Source organism: Zalophus californianus, chromosome 6 (assembly GCF_009762305.2).
Source record: "Zalophus californianus isolate mZalCal1 chromosome 6, mZalCal1.pri.v2, whole genome shotgun sequence".
Taxonomy (NCBI): Eukaryota; Metazoa; Chordata; class Mammalia; order Carnivora; family Otariidae; genus Zalophus; species Zalophus californianus.
In genome coordinates, this window is record NC_045600.1 from 141,462,970 (window position 1) to 141,490,818 (window position 27,849).

At 43.6% G+C, this 27,849-nt stretch overlaps 1 long non-coding RNA gene across 1 annotated transcript; it reads left to right on the forward strand.

Moving 5' to 3' along the window:
• The first annotated feature begins 1,049 nt into the window (after positions 1-1,049).
• LOC113910390 lies at positions 1,050-19,451 on the forward strand. The gene is made up of 3 exons (XR_003516028.1): positions 1,050-1,201; positions 18,731-18,779; positions 19,193-19,451. It is a non-coding gene; the product is annotated as an uncharacterized LOC113910390 (long non-coding RNA).
• The last annotated feature ends 8,398 nt before the right edge of the window (positions 19,452-27,849 follow it).

Here is a 27,849-nt window from a genome sequence, read left to right on the forward strand (position 1 = left end):
TGACCCTCTTCCCTCTCATGCTCTCTCTCTCAAATAAATAAATTTTAAAAATCTTTAAAAAAAAATAGTGTATAGCATGAGGCTAAGAGAGCTAGTTTCTTTTTTTTTTTTTTAAGATTTTATTTTATTATTTATTTGAGAGAGAGAGAATGAGAGAGAGAGAGCACATCAGAGGGGATAGGGTCAGAGGGAGAAGCAGACTCCCTGCCGAGCAGGGAGCCCGATGCGGGACTCGATCTTCGGACTCCAGGATCATGACCTGAGCCGAAGGCAGTCGCTCAACCAACTGAGCCACCCAGGCGCCCGAGAGCTAGTTTCTTGTATCACAAGCTCTTGGGCAACTTATGGCCATCATAAGTAGTCTAAAAGCTCCAGGAGGCCTAAGAAGAGGTTGCCAAAGACTCTACAGTGAAGGAGTTTCTGAGGGCACGAATGGGCGTGCCTACTGATTTTAATTTGGAAGGAAATCTGTAAATGAGGACTATGTCACCACCAGCCCCCAGAGGACTAAACGATATGGGACTTATATGTCTGCAAGGAGTGTGTCAAGTGAGTCTCCTCTGAGCAGGATGTCATCAGTCATGGCATACGTGTGCCCCTGGTGGGCATGGTGAAGACCTTGTTTGCACAGGCCATAGGTGGTGGCAAAGCTGTTGAGGGTCCCCATGCTTGGAAAAGGTTAAGTTGTGTCCCTTCAGGGGTGAAGGCAAAAATGCAGCTGAGAGGCTTTTGGAATAGGCACTCGATATAACATCTTAGCCACATTTATAAGAGCAAAATATAAACCTACTACTGACTGGATAGATTCAGTAATCTTCATCGTGTTAGATATTGGGTATCTAAATACCCAAAAATGGGACCAGAGCACTAATGTAGTAATCCACCATGAGTCACCTGTTATGGACTGATTATGTGTCCTTAGAAAACTGATATGTTGAAGCCCCAACCCCCACTGTGACTGGATTTGGAGATAAGGCCTTTATGAAGATAACTAAGATTCCATGAGGTCATAAGGGCAGGCCCCTAATCCAATAGGACTGGTGGCTTTACAAAAGGAAGAGAGCGATTTCTCCTTCGCTGCACCACCCGAGGGAAGGCCATGTAAGGACGCAGTGAGAAGGCCTACAAGCCAGGAAGAAAGGTCTGACCAGAAACTGAGGCAACGGACACCTGGATCTTGGACTTCCCAGCTTTCACAACTGTGAGAAAATCAGTTCCTGCTGGTTAAGTCACCCAGTCTGTGGTATTTGGTTATGACAACCCAAGCTAACTAATACAGCACCCTTTATTTTGTCCAGGTTTAAGAACAGGCGAAATTGGACTGTCAAATGGGGAAGCAGCAGGGATAATCACCCCTTTGTTAATTAGGTTTTATATAATAAGTTTTAATCCTCGAAGGCCCTGTTGTAACTTACATTGGGCCATAATAGCTATTTTAACTAAGGGGTCCGTGGAGTGCCATTGTTATCAAGCCAATTTGTGTCAAAGATTTAGTTTTAATTTATTATCCATTGTGCTAGAGTGTGTGTGACCAATATGGGATATTTTTAGGACAATGGGTATTATGACTATGGGAAATTTAAGCAAAGCTATAGTTAAAGTGAGACATTCCTACTTTTTTTCTCTATCTTATATTTAGTTACTTTCTTAAGATTATAGCAGGCACGATGTTTAAATTTAGTGGAATCTCTAGCTATAACTATAATTTGAGCCCCAGTATTAAGACCATGAAGTTGCGTCAATTGGCGCATTTTAGCAAATGCTGAAGTTAATTTGGAACTTTGGTTGCAGACGCACAAAAGACAATCAGCACCATTTTTATCTTTTTGTTACATAAATTCTTTTAGTATATACATTTACTGTACACAAATTTCGGATTTCTAACTGGGTCAAATTAAGAAAATTTCTTTTAGTTAGATGTCATCTATACATATGTAATGTATCTATTACACATTTGTGTTAAAATATTCTATAGACACATAATTTATTTAGTTACCTTTTATTTTCTCCCCCTGTATCTAGGATTTGGTTCGGTTTTGTTCTTTTTTTCTCTGCCTACCGTTTTTCTCCTGTCTCAGGCTTCTAGCTGCTGGAAGCAGTGGTTTTTAGTTTCCGTCTCTGGCTGGTAAGAGGACAGGGGGAAGGGAAGAGCCCCCTGATTCTAGGCAGCAGCCTCTCCCTGTCCACAGCCTAATCTGTCCCCTTGTTGCCATCTCCCCCAACACACACCTTTTTTCCTCTTAAGCAAAATCTTTCAGAACAGCCAGACAGCGGTATCTCTAGGTGAGTAAAGGTCCCCCCCGCCAACCCTTTCTTTTTCTTTCTTTCTTTTTTTTTCCTTTCCTTTCTTTCCCTTCCCTTTCCCCTTTTCTTTTCTCTTTCTTTCTTTCTTTCTTCTTTCTTTCTTTCTTTCTTTCTTTCTTTTTTTCTTTCTTTCTTTCTTTTTCTTTCTTTCTTTCTTTCTTTCTTTCTTTCTTTCTTTCTTTCTTTCTTTCTTTCTCTTTCTTTCTTTTCTTTCTTTCTTCCTTTCTTCCTTTCTTCCTTTCTCTCTTTCTCTCTTTCTCTCTTTCTCTCTTTCTCTCTTTCTCCCTTTCTTCCTTCCTTTCTTTCTTTCTTTCTTTCTTTCTTTCTTTTCTTCTTTCTCTTTCTTTCTTTCTTTCTTTCTTTCTTTCTTTCTTTGGATCTGGAAGGCATAGGGGCTGTCCCTAAATGTCTGTTCCTAGCCCTGGGCTGATTTAGGGCAGGGGAAATACTGGCAAAGGATGTGGGGTTATATAAAGGAGGTGGCTGTGGGTGTGGACTTGGGATGGGTTGGAGGGTTTGTAACAGGGCTTTCCGAGCTTGCAAAAGCGGATCACAGGCGAGATGTAAACAACTTTGGCTGTTTTTTTGGCCCTGTGGTTAACAGATGTCAAAGAGACAAATAAGGAATCCAGGAAAACATAGTTTGAGCAGCCCTTCTCCACCCTGAGGCATTTTCCAAGAGGCCAGGGCTAGCGGCTATGTGTCACCTCAGCCACACATGTGTTAGGCATAACAACACAGCTTCCAGGCATGAAGGAGCAAAAAAAAAAAACCTCCAAACAACCCCAAAGACAACAGCATCCTTCGCAGTAGACATCTGTCATTTTCACCTTTTCTGCTCGCAGCACCTTGATATCCCTTTGGAGAGCCACGCCTTCCCAACTCCCAGGCCACGCCCTTGTCGGGACTGACTTCTCAAGCCTAGAGCTCAATAGGTGGTCAGGTGACTTCCGCTTGGCCAATCAGCCTCTCCCGCTGTCTTGGCCTCCGTGATTGGTTGAGGGAGGGGCCTGTGATTCCAGCCAGTCCATTGCCAGAATGTACTGGGAGCCTGGCAGGTGCACCCTTTCTGGTGGGGTTGCCAACCTGTTAGGGTGTCATCTTGGAACTGGGACTGGGAGGGGCGCACCAGGTGGAGGGGAGGGAGCTAGCCTGGGAAGAAACCACCACCAAGGAGAGTACAGGCAAGAGCGGGAGAGAAACTGGGTTCTAATTGGATTGTCCGACACCCTGGATCCTGCGGTGCGGTCAAGTACATGAACTGATAAGTTCCCTTTCATACTTGAAAAACGCAAGGTGCAAACTAGGGGGCATAATATACTTCGGTTTGTGTAATAAAAGGAGGGGAAAATAGTGTTTATATGTATCTGCTTGCAAATGCATTTAATCTTTTCTGATAAGTAAGAAACAAATAATCAAGCATACCTATTATGGAATGAGAACTGAGTAAATGGGGAAAGAATCATAGAAAGACTTCACTGTATATTTGTTTTTTGAGTTTCTTTAATCGGTGTATTTGTCTTTTTTTTATTTTTTATTGTTATGTTAATCACCATACATTACATCATTAGCTTTTGATGTAGTGTTCCATGATTCCTTGTTTGTGCATAACACCCAGTGCTCCACGCAGAATGTGCCCTCTTTAATACCCATCACCAGGCTAACGCATCCCCCCACCCCCCTCCCCTCTAGAACCCTCAGTTTGTTTTTCAGAGTCCATCGTCTCTCATGGTCTGTCTCCCCCTCCGACTTACTCCCCTTCATTCTTCCCCTCCTGCTATCTTCTTTTTCTTTAACATATATTGCATTATTTGTTTCAGAGGTACAGATCTGTGATTCAACAGTCTTGCACAATTCACAGCGCTCACCATAGCACATACCCTCCCCAATGTCTATCACCCAGCCACCCCTCCCTCCCACCCCCCACACCACTCCAGCAACCCTCAGTTTGTTTCCTGAGATTAAGAACTCCTCATATCAGTGAGGTCATATGTCTTTCACTGATTGACTTATTCCACTCAGCATAACACCCTCCAGTTCCATCCACGTCATTGCAAATGGCAAGATCTCATTCCTTTTGATGGCTGCATAATATTCCATTGTGTATATATACCACATCTTCTTTATCCATTCATCTGTCGATGGACATCTTGGCTCTTTCCACAGTTTGGCTATTGTGGACATTGCTGCTATAAATATTGGGGTGCACGTACCCCTTCGGATCCCTACATTTGTATCTTTGTGGTAAATACCCAGTAGTGCAATTGCTGGATCGTAGGGTAGCTCTATTTTCAACTGTTTGAGGAACCTCCATACTGTTTTCCAAAGTGGTTGCACTAACTAGCATTCCCACCAACAGTGTAGGAGGGTTCCCCTTTCTCCGCATCCCCGCCAACATCTGTCGTTTCCTGACTTGTTAATTTTAGCCATTCTGATTGGTGTGAGGTGGGATCTCATGGAGGTTTTGATTTGGATTTCCCTGATGCCGAGTGATGTTGAGCACTTTTTCATGTGTCTGTTGGCCATTTGGATGTCTTCTTTGGAAAAATGTCTGTTCATGTCTTCTGCCCATTTCTTCATTGGATTATTTGTTCTTTGGGTGTTGAGTTTGATAAGTTCTTTATAGATTTTGGATACTAGCCCTTTATCTGATATGTCATTTGCAGATATTTTCTCCCATTCTGTCCATTGTCTTTTGGTTTTGTGGACTGTTTCTTTTGCTGTGCAAAAACTTTTTATCTTGATGAAATCCCAATAGTTCATTTTTGCCCTTGCTTCCCTTGCCTTTGGCGATGTTTCTAGGAAGAAGTTGCTGCGGCTGAGGTCGAAGAGGTTGCTGCCTGTGTTCTCCTTTAGGATTTTGATGGACTCCTGTCTCACGTTTAGGTCTTTCAACCATTTGGAGTCTATTTTTGTGGGTGGTGTAAGGAAATGGTCCAGTTTCATGCTTCTGCATGTGGCTGTCCAATTTTCCCAACACCATTTGTTGAAGAGACTGTCTTTTTGCCATTGGACATTCTTTCCTGCTTTGTCAAAGATTAGTTGACCACAGAGTTGAGGGTCCATTTCTGGGCTCTCGATTCTGTTCCATTGATCTATGTGTCTGTTTTTGTGCCAGTACCATACTGTCTTGATGATGACAGCTTTGTAATAGAGCTGGAAGTCCGGAATTGTGATGCCACCGACTTTGCTTTTCTTTTTCAATATTCCTCTGGCTATTTGGGGTCTCTACTGGTTCCATACAAATTTTAGGATTATTTGTTCCATTTCTTTGAAAAAAGTGGATGGTATTTTGATGGGGATTGCATTGAATGTGTAGATTGCTCTAGGTAGCATTGACATCTGCACAATGTTTGTTCTTCCAATCCATGAGCATGGAACGTTTTTCCATTTCTTTGTGTCTTCTTCAATTTCTTTCATGAGTATTTTATAGTTTTCTGAGTACAGATCCTTTGCCTCCTTGGTTAAATTTATTCCTAGGTATCTTATGGTGTTGGGTGCAATTGTGAATGGGATCGACTCCTTAATTTGTCTCTCTTCTGTCTTGTTGTTGGTGTATAGGAATGCCACGGATTTCTGTGCACTGATTTTATATCCTGCTACGTTACTGAATTCCTGTATGAGTTCTAGCAGTTTTGGGGTGGAGTCTTTTGGGTTTTTCACATACAGTATCATATCATCTGCAAAGAGTGAGAGTTTGACTTCCTCTTTGCCGATTTGGATGCCTTTGATTTCTTTTTGTTGTCTGATTGCTGTGGCTAGGACTTCTAATACTATGTTGAATAGCAGTGGTGAGAGTGGACATCCCTGCCGCGTTCCTGACCTTAGGGGAAAAGCTCTCAGCTTTTCCCCATTGAGAATGATGTTCGCTGTAGGTTTTTCATAGATGGCTTTTATGATATTGAGGTATGTAACCTCTATCCCTATACTCTGAAGAGTTTTGATCAAGAAAGGATGCTGTACTTTGTCAAATGCTTTTTCTGCATCTGTTGAGAGGATCATATGATTCTTGTTCTTTCTTTTGTTAATGTATTGTATCACGTTGATTGATTTGCGGATGTTGAACCAGCCTTGCAGCCCAGGGATAAATCCCACTTGGTCGTGGTGAATAATCCTTTTAATGTACTGTTGGATCCTATTGGCTAGTATTTTGGTGAGAATTTTTGCATCCATGTTCATCAAGGATATTGGTCTGTAATTCTCCTTTTTGATGGGGTCTTTGTCTGGTTTTGGGATCAAGGTAATGCTGGCCTCATAAAATGAGTTTGGAAGTTTTCCTTCCATTTCTATTTTTTGGAACAGTTTCAGGAGAATAGGTATTACTTCTTCTTTAAATGTTTGGTAGAATTCCCCTGGGAAGCCATCTGGCCCCGGGCTTTTGTTTCTTGGGAGATTTTTGATGACTGCTTCAATTTCCTTAGTGGTTATAGGTCTGTTCAGGTTTTCTATTTCTTCCTGGTTCAATTTTGGTAGTTGATACATTTCTAGGAATGCATCCATTTCTTCCAGGTTATCTAATTTGCTGGCATAGAGTTGCTCATAATATGTTCTTATAATTGTTTGTATTTCTTTGGTGTTGGTTGTGATCTCTCCTCTTTCATTCAGGATTTTGTTGATTTGGGTCATTTCTCTTTTCTTTGTGATAAGTCTGGCCAGGGGTTTATCCATCTTGTTAATTCTTTCAAAGAACCAGCTTCTAGTTTCGTGGATCTGTTCTACTGTTCTTTTGGTTTCTATTTCATTGATTTCTGCTCTGATCTTTATGATTTCTCTTCTGCTGGGTTTAGGCTTTATTTGCTGTTTTTTCTCTAGCTCCTTTAGGTGTAGGGTTAGGTTGTGTATTTGAGACCTTTCTTGTTTCTTCAGAAAGGCTTGTATTGCTATATACTTTCCTCTCAGGACTGCCTTTGCTGTATCCCAAAGATTTTGAACAGTTGTGTTTTCATTTTCATTGGTTTCCATGAATTTTTTAATTCTTCTTTAATTTCCTGGTTGACCCATTCATTCTTTCCTAGGATGCTCTTTAGCCTCCATGTATTTGAGTTCTTTCCGACTTTCCTCTTGTGATTGAGTTCTAGTTTCAAAGCACTGTGGTCTGAAAATATGCAGGGAATGATCCCAATCTTTTGGTACCGGTTGAGACCTGATCTGTGACCTAGGATGTGATCAATTCTGGAGAATGTTCCATGGGCACTAGAGAAGAATGTGTATCCCGTTGCTTTGGGATGGAATGTTCTGAATATGTCTGTGAAGTCCATTTGGTCCAGTGTTTCATTTAAAGTCTTTATTTCCTTGTTGATCTTTTGCTTTGATGATCTGTCCATTTCAGTCAGGGGGGTGTTAAAGTCCCCCACTATTATTGTATTGTTGTCAATGTGTTTCTTTGATTTTGTTATTAATTTCCTCATAAAATTGGCTGCTCCCATGTTAGGGGCATAGATATTTACAATTGTTAGATCTTCTTGTTGGATAGACCCTTTAAGTAGGATATAGTGTCCTTCTTCATCTCTTATTACAGTCTTTGTTTTAAAATCTAATTTGTCTGATATAAGGATTGCCACCCCAGCTTTCTTTTGGTGTCCATTAGCATGGTAAATTGTTTTCCACCCCGTCACTTTCAATGTGGGGGTGTCTTTGGGTCTAAAATGAGTCTCTTGCAGACAGCATTTTGATGGGTCTTGTTTTTTAATCCAATCTGATAGCCTGTGTCTTTTGATTGGGGCATTTAGCCCATTTACATTCAGAGTAACTACGGAAAGATATGAATTTAGTGCCATTGTATTGCCTGTAAGGTGACTGTGACTGTATATTGTCTGTGTTCCTTTCTGATCTATGCTGCTTTTAGGCTCTCTCTTTGCTTAGAGGACGCCTTTCGATATTTCTTTTAGGGCTGGTTTCGTGTTTGCAAATTCCTTTAGTTTTTGTTTGTCCTGGAAGCTTTTTGTCTCTCCTTCTATTTTCAATGACAGCCTAGCTGGATATAGTATTCTTGGCTGCATATTTTTCTCGTTTAGTGCTCTGAAGATATCATGCCAGTCCTTTCTGGCCTGCCAGGTCTCTGTGGATAGGTCTGTTGCCAATCTAATGTTTCTACCATTGTAGGTTACTTATCTCTTCTCCCGAGCTGCTTTCAGGATTTTCTCTTTGTCTCTGAGACTCGTAAGTTGTACTATTAGATGTTGGGGTGTTGACCTATTTTTATTGATTTTGAGAGGGGTTCTCTATGCCTCCTGGATTTTGATGCCTCTTTCCTTCCCCACATTAGGGAAGTTCTCTGCCCTAATTTGCTCCAATATACCTTCTGCCCCTCTCTCTCTTTCTTCTTCTTCTGGGATCCCAATTATTCTAATGTTGTTTCGTCTTATCGTATCGCTTATCTCTCAAATTCTGCCCTCGTGATCCTGTAGTTGTTTCTCTCTCTTTTTCTCAGCCTCTTTATTTTCCATCAGTTGGTCTTCTATATCGCTGATTCTCTCTTCTGCCTCATTTATCCTAGCAGTTAGTGCCCCCATTTTTGATTGCACCTCATTAATAGCTTTTTTGATTTTGACTTGGTTAGATTTTAGTTCTTTTATTTCTCCAGAAAGGGTTTCTCTAATAACTTCCACGCTTTTTTCAAGCCCAGCTAGTATCTTTAAAGTCATGATTCTGAACTCTAGGTCCGACATCGTAGTAATATCCGTATTGAGTAGGTCCCTGGCAGACGGTACTACCTCTTGTTCTTTTTGCTGAGGTGATTTTTTTCGTCTTGTCATTTTGTCCAGAGGAGAATAGATGAATGAGAGAACAAAATGCTAACAGGTTAACAATGTCCCCAGCAAATATACTGTATACAAATCAGAAAAGACCTGAAACCAGGGGAAAAGAAAGGGGAAGAAAGAAAAAATAAAGAGGAGGAAAAAAAAAAGAAAAAGATAAAAACAAACAAAAACAGAACAAAACAAAAAAAACAGAATATGATCAAATATGATCAGGCTAGTGCATAGATCAGTGCCACACACTGGATTTTGGGCGTATTTTGGTCTGTTAGAAGAAAGTGCCTCCTAAAATTTTAAAGGAAGAAAGACTTATATATGTACAAAATAAGGGTTGATACAATTAAGGGATGGAAGATGACTGTAAAGATGAAAATTATAAAAGATTTTATAAAAGGAATTGATAAGATAAGTTGTTTGAAAAAAGCAAGAAGATTAAAAAAAAAAGGGAGAGAATGTGATCAGGCAGGAGACTAGAACAAAGCCATACACCAGTGATTTAGGGTATATTTTGATCTGTTAGAAGAAACTGTATCTCAAAATTTTAAAGAGAGAACAACTTATCTATATATATGCCAAAAATAAGGGTAACTACTATGAAGGGACCAAATATGACTCTAAAAAAGAAAAATAAAAAATGTTTTTTTTTTAAAAAAGGGATTGATAAGATGTTGGTTGAAAAAGGGAAAGAGAAAAATAAAAAAAAAAACCAGTTAAAAAAATTAACTTTGAAAAACTAATGAATCATGGTGAAAAAGCCGTGAATTCTATGTGCAGTATTCCCCTAGCGCTGGAGTTCTGCCGTTCTCCTTGATCGGTAAACTTGGTCTTGGCTTGCTGGCTGTTCGTGCTGATCTTCTGGGGGAGGGGCCTGTTGCCGTGGTTCCCAAATGTCTTTGCCGGAGGCGGAATTGCCCCGCCCTTGTCGGTCCGGGCTAAGCAAGCTGCTCGGGTTTGCTCTCAGGAGCTTTTGTTCCCTGCAAGCTCTCGGTACAGCTTTGGAGGACCAGGGCGAAAATGGTGGCCTCCCAATCTCCCGAGCTGAGAACTCGGGGCCCCGCTCCTCAGTGCGCCCCCAGAGAAAAGCAGTCACTCCCGTGTCCCTGGTCTCTGGCCGCACTCCGTGCTCACTCGGCCTGTGACCGAGCGTTTCTATCTCTGGCACCCGACCCCGTGTGGAGTCTCCAAACCCAGCAGATCCCTGCGGTGCGCTCCCGCGCCGCTCCTCCCCGGGAAGGAAGGGGAGTCTCCCCGGCTCTGCCGCTTGTTGGGTCCCTGCTGGAGGAGCAGTGGCCCGACTGGACCGCGGATCACAGTTTATGGCCACCCCGAGCTGAGAGCCCGCGCCTCGGCTCCGTCTCTGCAGCCGGCTTCCCCGCTCCGATCCCTGGGAGCTCTGCCGCACTCAGGCACCCCCGGTCCTTCTGTGACCCCGAGGGTCCGGAGACCACACTGTCCCGCGAGGGTTCCACCCCCCGCTTAGCCACTGCAGCGACGTCCCTCCGCGGAGCCGGCTTCTCAAATTTCCGATTTTGTGCTCCGCGGCTCTAGCACTTGCCAGAAGCGGCCGACGGAGGCCCCCTCCCCCGTCGTCTATCCTCCCGAATATCGCCTCGGATTCACTTCTCCGCACGTCCTACCTTCCAGAAAGTGGTCGCTTCTCTGTTCAGAGAGTTGTTGCTATTCTTTTCTTCGGTCTCCTGTTGAGTTCGTAGGTGTTCAGAATGGTTTGATCCCTATTCAGCTGAATTCCTGAGACCAGACGAAATCCAGGTCCCCTACTCCTCCGTCATCTTGCTCCGCCTTCACTGTATATTTCGAAATATCTTTTGACATTTACACATCTGAGAATGTTACCTAGTCATAGTATTAAATAACAATTCTAAAAGTACAGAAACTAGAGTTTGCAGTGGTATTTGATAAACCTTAGGAAGAACAAATCCTATTACATCAACTACATTGAATTTTCAAAGCGTGTGCTAGTAAGATAAGTATATTTATATTCCTAACCACCCAGGAACAATGTAAAAAAAAGAACAGTTAAGAGACCAGGTATAGAGAAATATCTTAATTAAATTTAAGGTTAGGGCCGCCTGGCTGGCTCAGTCAGAGGAGCATGCGACTCTTGATCTTGGGGTTGTGAATTTGAGCCCCGAGTTGGGCATAGAGATTACTTAAAAAAATAAATAAATAAAACTTAAGAAAAGTCAATAGGGGCGCCTGGGTGGCTCAGTCACTTAAGTGGCTGCCTTCGGCTCAGGTCATAATCCCAGGGTCCTGGGATTGAGCCCCGCATCGGGCTCCCTGCTCAGCGGGGAGTCTGCTTCTCTCTCTCCCTCTGCCCCTCCCCCCGTGCATGCTCTCTCAAATAAATAAAATCTTAAAAAAACAAATAGGGGTGACTAAGTGGCTCAGTTGGTTAAGCATCCAACTCTTTTTTTTTTTTTTTAAGATTTTATTTATTTATTTGACAGAGACAGAGACAGCGAGAGCAGGAACACAAGCAGGGGGAGTGGGAGAGGGAGAAGCAGGCTTCCCACTGAGCAGGGAGCCCGATGTGGGACTCGATTCCAGGACCCTGGGATCATGACCTGAGCCGAAGGCAGACGCTTAACGACTGAGCCACCCAGGCGCCCCAGCATCCAACTCTTGATCTCAGCTCAGTTCTTGATCTCAGGGTCATGAGTTGAATGAAGCCCTGTGTTGGGCTCCATGCTGGGCACGGAGCCTACTTAACTAACTAACTAAACAAATAAATGAATGAATTTAAGGTTATGTATACATAGCCTGCCTTGTGTTATGTTTGCTGAGAAGATGCAAGAAGCTTTTTGAGATATCCGGTGATAACTGCAAAGTTCTAGAATATTCAATGTTATCCACAAGGAACTTCGTCTCTGAGTAGGAAGTAGGAGGTATCAGTAGGTCATCAGTCCTGCTGCAATAATTGGGTGGGGGGAAAGGATAAACTACAAAAATCATACATTTTTTTATTAAAAGATTTTATTTATTAATTAGGGAGAGAGAGAGAGAAAGCACAAGCAGGGGGAGTGGCAGGCAGAGGGAGAAGCAGGCTCCTCGCTGAGCAGGGAGCCCGATGTGGGACTTGATACCAGGACCCTGGGATCACGACCTGAGCCGAAGGCAGACGCTTAACCAACTGAGCCACCCAGGCGTCCCTACAAAAATCATATTTTTAAAGACATCAGAGAGCAGTGGAAGCAGAGAAGGAAGAGCCCTTTCTAGGTGAGCTGAGATTGTTGGACTTTTTTTGCCTGGGTCATTTGTGAAGTCTGGGCATAGGCTAAAGCCTGGGCTTGGTTTACACTGAACTGTTGAGGCCCCTCAGGCTATTGTTATAGGCTAGAATCTAGATATGAGGTTCTTTTCCCCTTGGGATATTTGGTAAGTGCTGGGGTAGACTGGGTCTGGGGGAGGGGGGAGGGGAGGGCCTGTCTGGGGTCTGGGCCGGAAAGACAGAGTAAGATCTGCTGTCTCTTAGTGTTTGGAAGGTGAAGTCCTCCTAGAGGGAAGGGGCTGCAACAAACACAAGGCAGGTCTCATTCTCAAGATAATTAAAAACAGAGGTGGACAGAGTCTAATTAAAGCTGCAACTCACTCCAACTCAGCTCAATTCCTGATTGGATTGAGGCATCATCTTTGAGCTACATTGCCTCACAGAGGATGGGTAAACCCTCCAGGAGAAAATATGATTACAACTTCTGTGATTCTTTTATATACAATATTTGGCATAAAGTAGAAAATTACAAGTCATAGAAAGAGCAGGTACAGTAGACTGAACAATGGCCTTCCAAAGATGTGTGTGTCCTAATTCCTGGAGCCTGTGGATGCAGAGACTTTGTGGATGTGATTAAGGATCTTGAGATGGAGAGATGATCCTGGCTTACCCAGGGGGAGGGGGCTGATAAAAGCACAGGGGTCCCTATGAGAGAGAGGCAGGAGGGTCAGAGTCAGTAGTCAGAGATGTGAGGATGGAAGCCGGAAGTTGGAGTTACAGGAAGAAGAAGTCGTAAGTCAAGGAGTGCAGGTGGTCCCCAGAAGCTGTAAAAGACAAAGAAATGGATTTTCCCCTGGAGCCTCTAGAAGGAAGCAGCACTGCCAACACCTTGACTTTAGCCCAGTGAGACCAGTTCTGGACTTCTGACTTCTGGAACTGGAAGATAATAAATCAGTGTTGTCTGCGATCACTAAATTTGTGGTTATATATTAGAGCAGCAATAGGAAATGAATACAGCAGGGCAATTCGACTGAGAATCAAGAGAAAAAAAAAATGAGACAGTAAAAGTAGACCCACATCTGATCTGGATGTTAAGGATTTAAAATAACTATTTAAATATGTTAAAGAAGGGGCAGCGCCTGGGTGGTTGGGTCTGTTGAGCATCCAACTCTTGATTTCAACTCAGGTTGTGATCTCGTGGTCGTGGGATTGAGCCCCGAGTTGTGTTCCACACTCAGCAGGGAGCCTGCTTGAGAGTCTCTCTCTCCCTCTGCCCCTCCCCCCCATAAAATGAATAAATAAAATCTTTTAGAAAAGTAAATATGTTCAAGAAAATAGTGGGAGCAGTGGACAAAATGGTGACAAAGTGGGGAATTTCGATAGAGAATTGGAATATGTGAAAACCAAATGAACATTCTAGAATTGACAGATACAATATCTGAAATAAAGAATTCAGATGGGCTGAGCAGCAGAGTGGACACAGCAGAGGCAAGAGATTAGTGAACTTGAAGACAGGCCAGTGGAGAACATCCAAACTAAAGTTCAGAAAGATAAAAGAATAGAAAGAACAATGTTAACTGCAAAGTTCTTGTTTAATGGCTTCCCAGAATACAGTATTTAGCCAAGAAGATTATTCCTTTTAATCTTAGAATAGTTGTAGAACATAAAAGGGAATTTGTGTATTTAAACTATAAATAAACTCACTTTATAAATCCTATCGTAGATGCTCCTATTAGACTCCTGGATCTAGTTTTCTCTCATGGATTATAAATAACATAAAGTAAAGCTTCTAGCAGGTTTGAATCTAAAAGCCGCCTCATTTGACAACTCTGAATTTGTTTTCACATTTGAAAAATGGAGGTGGTAGTACATGTCTCACAGTTTTAGGATGAGGATTAAGTGACATAAGGCCCTTAGCATAATGCCTGGCACAGAGTGAATGTCTGTTTTTATTAAGTTTTTCTCAGGCGGGTACATCTGCCTTGTCAGAAGACTCATCAGGGGAGTATGAGGCAGTGAACTTCCATCACATGAAATGAGGTTAAATGAGATAATGGGTGTAAAGTTTTCCATAAAGTCCTTACAAATGTGGCTTTTCCTATTATGGCATGAGTCTCAGTTTACCGACTCAGGTGTGCAATAAATAGCATTTTCTTTATTTTTAGATAATTTTATGTTTTGGGCTCCCAGTTGGCTAGAGTGATGGCACATTAATCTCAGGAATTTGGGGTCTTCTTTCCTTTCTGCTAAATGGTGTCAAATTTCTAGGGGCTCACATGGCGTCAACGTGTCAAGGGGTGGGTGGTCCTGATCATCCTTCCCCATAGTCACAAAGCAGGATCCTGTTCCTGTACAGGTGTCTTCTTCCCATCAGGGGACTCTCTCCCCAACTTCCATTCCCGGTTTAGGGGCCATGGGAATCTTTCTGCTGTAACTGTGCCAACCAAGGGCATGCAAACCAAGCCCAAAGGTATGCAGTAGGTAAGGGATCCAAGGATCTAACTGCTCTCAAGCTGCTTGCACCCAATCCTCATTATTTTAGACTTTCCTTCACTCCTAATTCCAGAGATACCGGGATCTTGGAGAGGCTGCCTGGGGCATGGCTGGTCCAGACATCTAGACAGTAGTGCCCTCTCTGCAATCACATTCCAGGGGGTGCTGGCCAGGAAGCAGGGTCCCACGCCTTTCTTTCCTGAACCCACCACATCACTGTTCTCACAAATCAATTCCTCATTTATCTCTTTCCCCTTCTTAAGGGGCTTTTATCTGGGCTACGTAGAGAACCCTGTCTTCTTAATAGGTGTAGGCCTCTGGAAACTATTGTTTTCAGACTATAGTAGTCCCCCTTTATCTGCAGGGGGTACTTCCAAGATACCCTCCCCCCCCACCCCACACAGGATGCCTGAAACCACAGATAGTACTGAACCAATATGCTGTTTCTTCCCTATACATACATACCTATGATAAAGTTTCATTTACAAATTAAGAGATTAACAATAACTAATAATAGAACAATTCTAACAGTTTACTGTAATGAAAGTTATGTGAATTTGGCCTCCCTCTCAAACTACCTTATTGTTTTATACTCACCATTTCTTTCCTTTGATTTATTGATTTATTTATTGATTTGAGACTGAGAGAGAGAGTACAGGAGGGAGGGGGAGAGGGAGAGGGAGAGAGAACCTTAAGCAGACTCCATGCTGATCACAGAGCCCGATCCCAGGACCTTGAGATCACAACCTGAGTCAAAACCAAGAGTTGGACGCTTAACTGACTCCACCACCAGGCACCCCTCTGTGCTCACCCTTCCTATGAGGAGGGGAGATGACAGAATGCCTATGTGATGGACAAAGTGAGGTGAATGACGTAGGACTGTGATGTAGCGTTAGGCTACTACTGACCTTCTGACGATATGTCAGAAGGAAGAGTCATCTGCTTCTGAACCACAGCGACCATGGATAATGAAAGCACAGTTGAGAGGGGGACTGCTGTATTGTTTTCTGCTTTCATTACTGCTTCATCTCTCATCTGAGCCAACAAACACAGAACTGTCTTAAATTGATGAAGAAGGGTGGAGGGAGGATACTACAAGAAAATAAAAATCTAGGGGCACCTGGGTGGCTCCGTCAGTTAATCGTCTGCCTTCGGCTCAGGTCAGGATCTCAGGGTCCTGGGATCGAGCCCCGAGTCAGGCTCCCCACTCAGCGGGGAGTCTGCTTCTCCCTCTGCTCTCCTCCAACTCGTGCTCGTGCGCGCTCTCTCTCAAATAAGTAAATGTAATCTTTTTTAAAAAAGAAAAAGAAAATAAAAATCTAGCATTTGAGGGTTCCAGCGATGGTGTAATCTTGGTACCAGATTAGCTTTCCTGACATAAACAACAGTAAAACTGGACAAAAGATATGAGCCACCACTCTCAGGCACTGGACAACAGGCAGTGCGTGATGGTGATCTCTGAGAGAAGGGGAACTCAGGAGATAGACCCCAGATCGTTTTGGCTGTCTGCTGGGGAACAGTTTTCCAACCACAGCATAGCAAGCTGGAGTCCTAGCAGAGTAGGGACGCCCTGCTGTGGTTCGGAGGCAGAGAGCAGAGTCCACAGTTGCTGAAGCGGACACAATCTATAGGTCATGGCACTGGAAAGGATGTTGGTCCACATGTGGGAGGCAAAAATCTATGTGGCAGGTCCCCTGTGTCATTGCCTGAGAGCTGGGATGCACATGTGTTGGGGAAGACTGCCTGAGGCTTCTCAGAGAGAAGCTGCTACAGAGTTGAGAACAGAACAGATACTAGAGGTCTAGCAGATAACGGAATCTAGAGCATCTACAGTGTATCATTCACAGTGTCCATGAAGCAATCTAAAATTCCTACACATGCAGGAAAACAGGAAAATGTCACCCAGACTAACAACGACAAACAGTCAATAGAAACTGACCTCAAGATGGTCCAGATGTTGGATTCAGCAAAGACTTTAAGGAAAATATTATAAATGAGTTCAAAAATGTAAAAGAAAATATGTCCAAAGAATTAAATGAAAATATGGTCATAATGAGTGTGTTAATGGGAAACCAAGCCCATTAGGTATGCAGTAGGTAAGGGATCCAAGGATCTAACTGCTCTCAAGCTGCTTGCACCCAATCCTCATTATTTTAGACTTTCCTTCACTCCTAATTCCAGAGATACCTCGTTCTTCTGATGGCTGTTCCTTCTTTAGGATTCTGCGGTATAAACTGAATTGGTTTTCACCTTATCCCACTACTGGCTCAGGAATGGTCCCTTCTTAGATCAGCTAAGACAATCACCATTCCTCTTCTATTGTGCAGCCTCCAAAATTGTATTACTGTTGTCTCCTCATCCTTGTAGATATATTGTTTTTTTTAAAAATCAGTTTACTGTGGTTTTAATAAGGGTTTTAGAGGGAATGAATGTAGACGTGCATGTTTAACCCACAGTTACAGCCCAGAACTCCTGTACTAAGTCTTAAAAGTGATTGCAAAAACATAACTTTTCCTGGAAACTGTTCTCATCCAATATGTGAACAGCCTTCTGTTTGCCTCCCCCTTACTAAAAGGCCTCAAATGAGATTCCTCAATTTGTCTTTCTTCTTGTGTTCTCAAGGGCCACAAAGCCTCTAACATAAGTTATAGTTATGCCAGTTCCAAGCCCATTACTTGGAAATGACAAATCAGGAAGAGAGAGACACTCATTTTCTTCTAAGGAAGGAGCCTCCTCAAGGGACTTGGGCTCACCACAATTATGCAAATGCATACCTTCTTGGACATGTCTGGCTTTTGATGACAGTAAATATTAAATTGTGCTTCAAATATAAAACCTCTACTGCATCTAACTCAAGCTAACAACATTAAATGATTACCTAGTTTTAAAAATCTAAAAGGCTTTTTCTTCCCTTAAACAAGTCCTGTCAGTCTCAGCTCCGCATTAATTATTCTCGATTCTAGTGAGCACTTCACTCTTTTCTGCCATCGGGCGGGGGGCGGTGGGGGAAGCACCTTTGTTGTACAAAGACTAATGGAGACAACTCCTTTTTGCCTATTATAATTCTCCACGCAGTTGGTAGCACCAGATGTGCCTCCAGCCTGTCGTGTGTGGTCTATGATTAGGACATCGATCTGGTTGAAGCTTTCTTCTCTTTTGGACTTGGCCGTCCCCTGAATGGGGAGGGGGCTGCGGTACAGTTTGGCCAATGGCATGCATCAGGGGTGCAGGTACAACACTCCTTCTAAAAACCAAACTACGATTCCTACCTACTGTCCAAGTTCGTTAGTATTATTTTTACCTATTTCAGCTGGTCATATTATCTTCATCCCTTGGGCCCAAGTAGACCCTGCACCTTCATTTCCAACTCCAACATACCAGAAAGCTTATAATTGCCTTACAGATTTTGCACCCCCCTCTGTTTGCCTTCACACAAGCTTTCTGCCCTCTTTTTTGTTAACAGAATCTTGATTTCGTGCAAGCGTCTGTGCATATCCCTCCTCTTCTAGAAACTGACACTGTCCCCAGCTCAGGGGCAAATCTTGATTAATTGGGTACCCTTTCCCTAGATGGGATTTTTCCAGTATGGATAGAGTTCTTCCAGTGACACATGTGGACACATCTCCTGGAGAGACTCCTGAGAAAGGTTTCCTCATTCCCAAAAACAGACCCCTAGGAAGAGCCATTCTCTTTCGCTGATCATTGTCAGATCTGAGTGTGGCACCCAGAGCTACAGCAACCTTCTTGTGATGGGGACAGAATCTAGCCTGGGGAGGGTAGAGGAGAAAGATGGAAAGACTTTGGGTCCTCCGTGACATCCCCAATTATACCAATCATGGAGCTTCCCCACTTGAGGAAATCTTGTTAGATAAATAAAATGCTCTTAATTTTTAAAGCCAAATTGAAGTTGAGTATATTACATTTTTCCTGTTTGGCACTTCAGGTCCGCTGTCCACTCGTCTCTGGATCAGGAAGCCGGAGTAGATCAAAGGGTAAGAATAGAGAGCCGTTCCCATAACTACTCCTTCTCTTTGCCCTCTCAAGTACGAGGGTAGCTTCTCTCGGTTACTAGTTACACCCCTTGCTTTCCTGAACCCAGCCCATACTTTGTAATCCCTTCATTAACCTCTCCGAAATGTCCCCTTTTCAACATGCCATCTCTTTCCGGCTGAGACCCTGACTGATATATCGGGTTTTCAACGGATGCAGTTACTGTCCATCTGACTGAACTACAATGGCCTCAAAGACGTTTTACTGTCTTTTACATAGATGGATCTGTTCACTGGTTTCAGTTCATGAGGTAGGGTAGTGTTCCCCTTTGATGTCTCACATCTGCGCAGGTGATGGACTACTTTCAACACACATACCCTTCTAATAAATCTACCCATGTTTTTATTGACTGCAGGTGACTTTGGGATTGTACATATTTATGGCCAAGGAAAACAATGAAGAGAAATAAATCTCCAAATGTCATTAGATTAAGGACTTTTTATGCCTTACAAACTGTCTTCCAAAGAAGCCTTGCAAGATGCTCCAGCTGAAAATGCTTTGGCAGCTGCAACCATTTCTCTCCTCAGGCCACCGCTTTGTTTTCCTCACCCACCAACCAGCCTCCTTTGACAACTTTCTTGAAAGTTGCTCTGCTCCAAAACCAGGCCCCACGTTCCGGGGCGGCGGGGGGGGGGGGGGGGGGGGGGGGGGGAGGGGCTCGGGGGGAGGGACAGCTGAGAGGCTGGAGAGTCTTCACCCAGATGACCTTAGATAATACCCCAGATGGCCACTTGATGGCGCCCGAGCATCTTCTCCACTTTGCTCACATGCTCCAGGAACTGCTCACGTGAATAAAGCAGGTATGATAAAGAAGTCGGATGAAAGCTATTGATGCGTTCTGAATGTTCCATTGTGGGTCATAGTACTGTCGTGCCTGCCATTTTTATGTCTGTTTGTTTGTTTGTTTATTTATTTATTTAGAGGGAGGGAGAGACAGAACAGGAGCACAGGGGAGGGAAGGCGAGGGGAGGGGCAGAGGGAGAGGGAGAGGGAAAAGCAGATTCTCCGCTGAGCAGGGAGCCTGTCGTGGGGCTCCATCCCAGGACCCTGGGATCATGACTTGGGCCGAAGGTAGACGCTTAACCGACTGAGCCACCCAGGGCTCCATGCCTGCCATTTTTAAAGCATGCAATGGAAGGGCACAATCCACAGCAAGATTATTCTGTTTAATTTCATCCAGATGAAGAGCTACTGATCACATAAACAGAAATGTATGTTCATAGGATATATAGAAATATCACCATATGCAAAATGTAATATACTATTGTCATCAAAGAGCTGTGGAAAGGTTTCACAGTCAGATCTGAAATACCCCTGTCTTTAAGATAAGGAGACACACACTTTATAGATTATACTGAAAAGAAGTCTGTGAAGCCTCTCAGAAACAGCATGAAATTCACTGTAGACTTTCAGCAAGGGGGGTGAAGTGGCAAAATAGGATTTTGAAAATTAAATTGTCCAAGATATGGGCAGATACCTGAATCAAACAGCCCAGATCTTGCCCTTAGTTCTTGCAAGCACAAGATGCGTAGCTATGAAAGAGACAAGAATTTCTCATCTTGAAATATTAATGGGTTGACTCATGAAACTTTCTTCTATACTCTCAGGGACACCCACTTAAAAAGCATCATATACTAAATGCCATCTTACTAAAGTAGTGCAAAGCATTAAAAAAAAAAAAAGTATGTCAAGCTCTTCCATACCTAAGTGTCCTACCATAGCAAACGCTGTTGGTGCTTCACCTATATCCCTTTCAATCCCTCTGATTCTGATTCCAGTTCCAACAGGTATTGTTTTTTCCCACACCAAGTAATTGTCTGCGTCACCATCTATCCAATTCCACTCAGTTCTGACACAATCTACCTGGAGATAACATCGGATCCCACGGGTTAAGGCAAAGTCCTACAAGACGGTCCCTCTCTTCAGATGCCAAACATAAGTCTAGGTTGTCCCCTGGGCTTCTGACCAAACGCTATAGATTGGAGGTTCCCATGGCCCCCTCCTTGGGCTCAATTAATTTTCTAAAGCAGCTCACAGAAAAAGAAACACTGAACTCACTAGATTACCAATTTATTATAAAAGGATGTGACTCAGCAACGGCCAAATGGAAGAGATGCACAGGACAAGGGATGGGGAAGGGGTGCGGAGCTTCCATGTCTTCTCCAAGCATCAGTCTCCCCAAATCTACACTTGTTCACCAACCCGGAAGCTCTCCAAACCCCATCCTTCTGTTTTTTTTATGGAGGATTCATTACATAGGCATGACTAATAAAATCATTAGCCACTGGCAGATGATTAAGCTCCAGCTCCTCTCCCCTCCCTGGAGGTCAGGGGGTAGGACCGGAAGTTCCAACGCTCTGATCACAAAATTGGCTCCGCTGGCAAGACCTTCGCCTTAGGAAGACCTAAGGGCATCCCAGGTCATCTCATTCACCCAACTTTAAAAGACACCTTTATGACTCTCATCACTTAGACAACTCCAAGGATTTTAGGAGCTCTGTGCCAGGATCAGGGACAAAGACCAAATATACATTTCTTATTATAAATCACAATATCACAATCCCTTTCACCATTTCTGTTTTGCGATCCTCCAGCCCCTGTGCCATTCATTTCCAGCAGCTTCTCCCCGTAATTGTTTGAGGGTCCCCCCCTCTGGCCTACGGGGGCTGCTTTGCACACCAGCACACAAAGCTTGCCAGGATGCCTGGGAGTTAATGTGCCCCTCCTCTGAGTCTGTGGCTACTGACCTGTGCGGGGGCCTGAGGAGAGACACACTCCAAGGCATGGTTTACCCTTCAGAACTCCCCTCTGTATCTCTTGGCGCTTGGCCAACATCACACTCTTGCTGGCTTCTTACCTTTCCTATATGTCTCTCCCCCATTCCTTCCCTTGTTTCTCCCTGGAGCACTTCCTTAATAAATCATTTGCACATGACTTCTGTCTCAGTATCTGCTTTTGGGAACCCAACCTAAGAAACCAACATCCCTATAAACCATGGGGCCATGGAGAGATAGCCTTACGTTGGGATACACATCAAAGTCCACCAGAAAAAAACAAAAACAAAAACAACAAAAACCCTTACTGAAACATTGCAGAAAGTCTTTGGCCTGGAATCCATTCCTGCAAAGAGAATTCGGCTTCAGAGAGGCAGAGTGATAATGCCTACCGCTTTGCTCTTGACAAGCAGACAGAAGCTGCCAGTGAAATGCCCACCAGAGTCCTCTGTGCTTCAAGAGGAGCAGTCACAGGGCCTCTTGGTAGGGACTCTGTTCTTCCTGACTGCTATGGAACGATCCTGGGGGGGGGGGGGGCGCGCCCGGGGGGCTCCGTTGGTTGACCATCTGCCTTTGGCTCAGGTCGTGATCCCAGGGTTCCTGCTCGAGCTCTCTGTTGCTATTTCTCTCTCTGTCTCAAATAAATAAATTAAATCTTAAAAAAAAAAAAAAGGAATGATCCTGGGTCTCTCTTTTAATTTCCTACTCAGTTGAAGATTTGTAACCCCAAGACAAAGATATTTGCCAAGTTTTTAAAACCCAGTGTCTCGAGAACTATTGGCTACACACTGGCTACAACTATAATTTTCTCACTCATCATTTCTGTCCATGCCCGCGTCCAGAACACTATGCCCAATAACTGTGGAATACGCTTTTTGTTTAAGAACACACGGAACTTTCCCCAAGATAAGCCATATGCTAGACCGTGAAATAAATAAATACATAAACACATAGATAAATAAATAAATAAATAAATAATGAAGGATTGATATCTTATAGAGTCTGTCCTCTGATAACAATGGAATTATATTATAAATGTTAAAAAAATTTTTAGCCAAGGAAATTTGATGATCTAAGGGGTTTTATTAAAGGATTCGTGAATCGGGCAGCATTCCATCTAGCAAGTAGAACAGAGCTCCAAAGGGCCACAGAAAAGGGGGGGGGGTTTAAAGGTAGAGTGGGAGTGGAAAAAAGGAAATTATAGCAAAGAATTCATTCTTCTAGGCCAGGTTACCCTCTTAAGAGGAACAGAAGGAGCCTATCAGTATATTTCCTAATGCTGATCAGGAAATCGCCACGTCCACTGGTAAAAGGTTACATTTCTGGGGGGATTGAAACTGCAATTAGGTTAGGTGTTAAGTCCTAGTTTACTGACTTAGGGCCTTAAGCGAAGTGATATAATTCTGGGTCTGTGGTTTTCTTTTGAAGAGAAATAATAAAAAGGAAACTAGAAGAGCCTCCACTATTTGGAAATTGAGCAACACACTACTAAAAACCTCACGAGTCAAAGAAAAAATCCACAAGGAAAATTTTATAATATCTTAGGGGTGCCTGGGTGGCTCAGTCAGTTGAGTGTCTGACTTTTGGTTTCAGCTCAGGTCATGCTCTCAGGGTCCTGGGATCGAGTCCGGCATCGGGTTCCTCACTCAGTGGGGAGTCCGCCTGGGATTCTCTCACTCCCTCTCCCTCTGCCCCTCCCCACCTCCAAAACAAACAAACAAACAAACAAACAAATAAAATCTTCAATAAATAAAAATACCTTAAACTAAAGAGAATGAAAATACAACATATCAAAATATGTGGGATGCAGATAAAGCTGTGCTTAGAGGAAATTCATGGCTTTAAGTGCTTATATTACAGAACAAAAGTTTTGAATCAGTGATCTAACGGTCCACCTTAAGGAGCGAGAAAAAGAACAACTTAAGTCGAAAGTAACAGGAAGAAAGGAGATAATAAAGACAAGAGTAGAAATCCGTGAAATAGAAAACCAGCAAAAATAGAGAAAACCAAAAGTTGGGTCTTGGAAAAGATGAATGAAATTGGTAAACCCAATAAAGACTTAGCAAAAAAGAGAGAGACAGAAAATAAAAGTGAGACCAGGCTACGAAAAAATAGACACTCAGATCAACGGAACAGAATAGAGAGCCCAGAAATAAACCCACAATTATATGGTCAATTAACTTACAACAACAGAGGCCAAGAATTCCAAGGGGAAAAGACAAGCTCAACAAATGGTGTTGGGAAAACTGGACAGCTCCATGCGGAAGAAGGAGACTAGACCACTTTCTTTCACCAGACACAAAAATAAACTCAAAATGGTTTAAAGACCTAATGTGAGACCTGAAACCATAAAACTCCTGGAAGAAAACAGGCAGTTTGACATCGCCCATCGCAACACGTCTCCAGATATGTCTCCTTGGGCAAAAAAAATAAAATAAAATAAAATAAAATAAAATAAAATAAAATAAAATAAAATAAAATAAAATAAAATAAAATAAAATAAAATAAACTGTTAGAACTGCACCAACACAATAAGCTTTTGCACAGTGCACGAAATCATCAACAAAATGAAAAGGCAGTCTGTCAAATGGGAGAAGATATTTGCAAACAATATATCCAATAAGAGGTTAATATTCAAAATATATAAAGAACTTATACAACTTGGGGTGCCTCGGTGGCACAGTTGGTTAGGGGTCCAAATCAGGTTGTAAGATGGAGCCCTGCATCAGACTCCCTGCTGTGTGTGTGTGGGGGGGTCTGCTTAAGACTCTCTTTTCCTCTCCCCCTGCCCTTCTTTTTCTCTCTCTCTAAAATAAACCTTTTTTTTTTAAAAGAACTTATACAACTCAACACTAAAAAACCCCCCAAATAATCTGATTAAAAATGGGCGGAGGACCTGAATAGACAGGTCCTCTTTTCCAAGGAAGACATCCAGATGCCCAACACATGAAAAGATGCTCAATATCACTCATCCTCAGGGAAATGCAAATCATAACCACAATGAGGTATCACCTCACACCTGTTAGAATGGCTAGTATCAAAAACACAAGAAACAATAAGTGTCGGTGAGGATGCGGAGAAAAAGGAACCCTCATGCGCTGTTGGTGGGAATGCAAACTTGTGCAGCCACTGTGGAAAACAGTATGGGGGCTCCTCAAAAAGTTATAAACAGAATTACCATATGATTCACTAATTCCACTACTGGGTGTTTACCGAGGAAAATGAAAACACTAATTCAAAAAGATATAGGCACCCCTATGTTTATAGCAGCATTATTTATAATAGCCAAGATATGGAAGCAGCCCAAGTGTCCAATAGATGAATGGATAGAGACGATGTGGTACACACACACACACACACACACACACACACACACACACACACACAGGAATATTAGCCATTTTTTAAAAAGGATGAGATTGTGCCATTTTCAATAACATAGTTGAACCCAGAGAGTATAACATTAAGTAAAATAAGTCAGACCGAGAAAGATAAGTGCCATATGATTTCACTTAAAGTGGAATCTAAGAAAACAAAACAAACAAAAGCCAGAAACAGACTCATAAATCCAGAGAACACACTGATGGTTGCCAGAGGTGGGGGGGGGGTGTCATGGGGGGATGGGCAAAATAGGTGTTGGGGACTGGAAGGTACCGGCTTCCAGGTATGGAATGAGTAAGTCACGGGGAGGAAACGTAGTCCGCGGTGCCCTAATAGCGTTGTGTGGCGACAGGTGGTGAGCCCAGCGTAAGGCAAAGAGATGCTGAATCACCGCGTTGTATACTTGAGACTAATGTCGCCTTGCGTGTCAACTATACTTCAGCTAAAAAAAAAAGCGAGGCCAGAGTAAAGGCTATGTGGTGGCGCCTGACACTGTTCCTACAGGTGTTCCAAGTGTCCGACACCACAGTGAGCTCCCCCCTCACCCGCAGTTTTACTTTGCACCGTCTCAGCCATGGTCCTCCTCCGAAGCTCTCCGGCAGCCTAATGCTAAGTCACAATGTCCACGTCATCTACCTCGTGTCAGCTCATCAACCGAGGCATCTTGTCCCCTCACGTCCTCACAGGAAGAAGGGGGAGTTCAGACAATAAGACATTCAGAGGAAGAGAGAGACCACGTTCACCGACCTTGTATCACAGGGGATTGTTGTAATTGTTCTATTTTAATCATTAGTCGTTGCTGTTCATCTCTTACTGTGCCTCACTTGCACACCAAATTCCTCCTAGGTATGTACGTGTAGGAAGAGACGTCGTGTGTCTCTTTGGTACCATCTGCGGTGTCAGCAACCACTGGGGCGTCTTGGGACGTATCCCCCGTGGAGAAGGGGTGACTACCGTGTACCAGAATACAAACTTCCACAAAGTGGGTGAAGTGTGCCAACTGATCATCTTGAACGACTCAAATTTTTGTCAAGAGGGACTGTCTTTTTCTGCTGAATGGAAGACGGGAGGGGGAGGAGCGTGGGAAGGGATAAAAGTGGCGGTGGCGGAAACGGAAGGCGGAGCCCTCAGCTGCCCCCCAGCGATCCCCCAGCTGCGAGGTCGGGCGCCCGCCTCTCGGACCCACAGGCCTGCGGCTGCGCGGCGGTGGCTCGGCCACGCGGAGCTGAGCTTGTTGCACGTTTCCGCTCGGGTGTGCATCCTCTTCTGGACGCTTCTTTCCCCCAACACTTAAACGCCTCTTGCCGCTTTAACCTAAACACCGTGCGAAGCCAGGTCTTTTCTTCGGTGTTACAGGGAAGAGGACTGAGTTTTATGGGAGGGAGAAGACAGGCATTTATATTTAGACGTGGTGAATGAAAGCAAGTCTCATGCTGCATCTGAATCAGAAACGAGGCAGAGACCCTTCTTTATTCTAAAAGCCAGCAGCTGCTCAGAGACAAGCAGATTGAACCACTTCCTCCTTGCTCAGAAACCCTGAGTACACACACACACACACACACACACACACACACACATTTATATACACATATGGTTAGAAGAATGAAGAAGAGGAGCACAAAGAAAAATAATTCATTGATGATGTCATTCGCAACTCCGGTGCACGGTTACATGTCTCGTGTCCCATGATGTCCTGCAAAAAAGCACGGTCACGAGCCCAGGCAATTCTCTTAAACAAGGTTAAGGATTGCATGACAGATAAGCACTCACCGACCAATTAAGACAGACTGGTTACTTTTATAAAACACACACAGAGAGATGTTACTTCTTTTTTTAGATTCTCATGAAAAATTTCAAACACACACAAAAGAATAGTGTAATGATCCCCTCCTATACCCATCACCCAGACGGAACATTCCAATTACACTGAGTTGGAAGGAATCATGAAACAGGAAGTCTGCAGTTTGGGATACAGAACAGGGCAGAGTTAAATTTAGCTTTCCTGGGAACTTGCTCCAACTTGATTAATCAGCTAATCAAAGCACTTTGTCTGATTTCAGTTTCCTTATCAGGGTAAAGAAAGGCTATTCAGGGCTCACCATCTGTGCCCGGTTTCCATAGGTCTGGATCGAATGCTCATGCTCCGTTCAAGATTCTCCATCTTAGCTGATCCCTTTCTCATCAGGTTGGGGGGAAAAAAAGATGACATATTATTTTCTATATTTCTTTCGACATAAATGAGACTTAGATTTTTAAACTGCAATCCGCCGTGTTTGCGAGGGTGGCAGGGTCCCCACGCAGAGACAATCACTGGGCCAATGAAGCTCTGCACCTGGCCGTCGGGAGAGAGTTTTGGACGGCACATCTGTCAGGATGGTCCATAGCCCCAGGAGACAATGTCAAGAAAGGAGAGTGCTGGTGGAGGGGAGAGCCCGAGTGGAATTCTGTGGGACACTCCCGTTCAGGGCAGGTCAGAGCTAGGTCCTGACACGCAGCTCTCGGAGAACAGAGGAAATGCAGGGCTCACGCCACAGCGGGTGCAGACATCCCTCAGAACTCAGCAGGAGGCCACCGTGGCACAGAGATGATGTGGCAGAGATAAAAACCTGCTTTCTGCCCAGCCCATCTCGTCCCGCTCGCCCTGCCCCGTGGGTCTCTCCTCCTTCTGGAATCCTGGTGCCCTGGGGGAAGAAGACTGCCCTTACTCCTTTATCTCAGTCCCCTTGTCACCTTCTTCCTCCCTATTCCTCCTGGACTAGCTAATGCCTCCTCAACAGTCAGACCTCAGCCTCAAGCTATCTTTCCTGATTTCCCAGGGAGGCCAAACCCCACTATTCTTCGCTCTGTACCTTTTCTC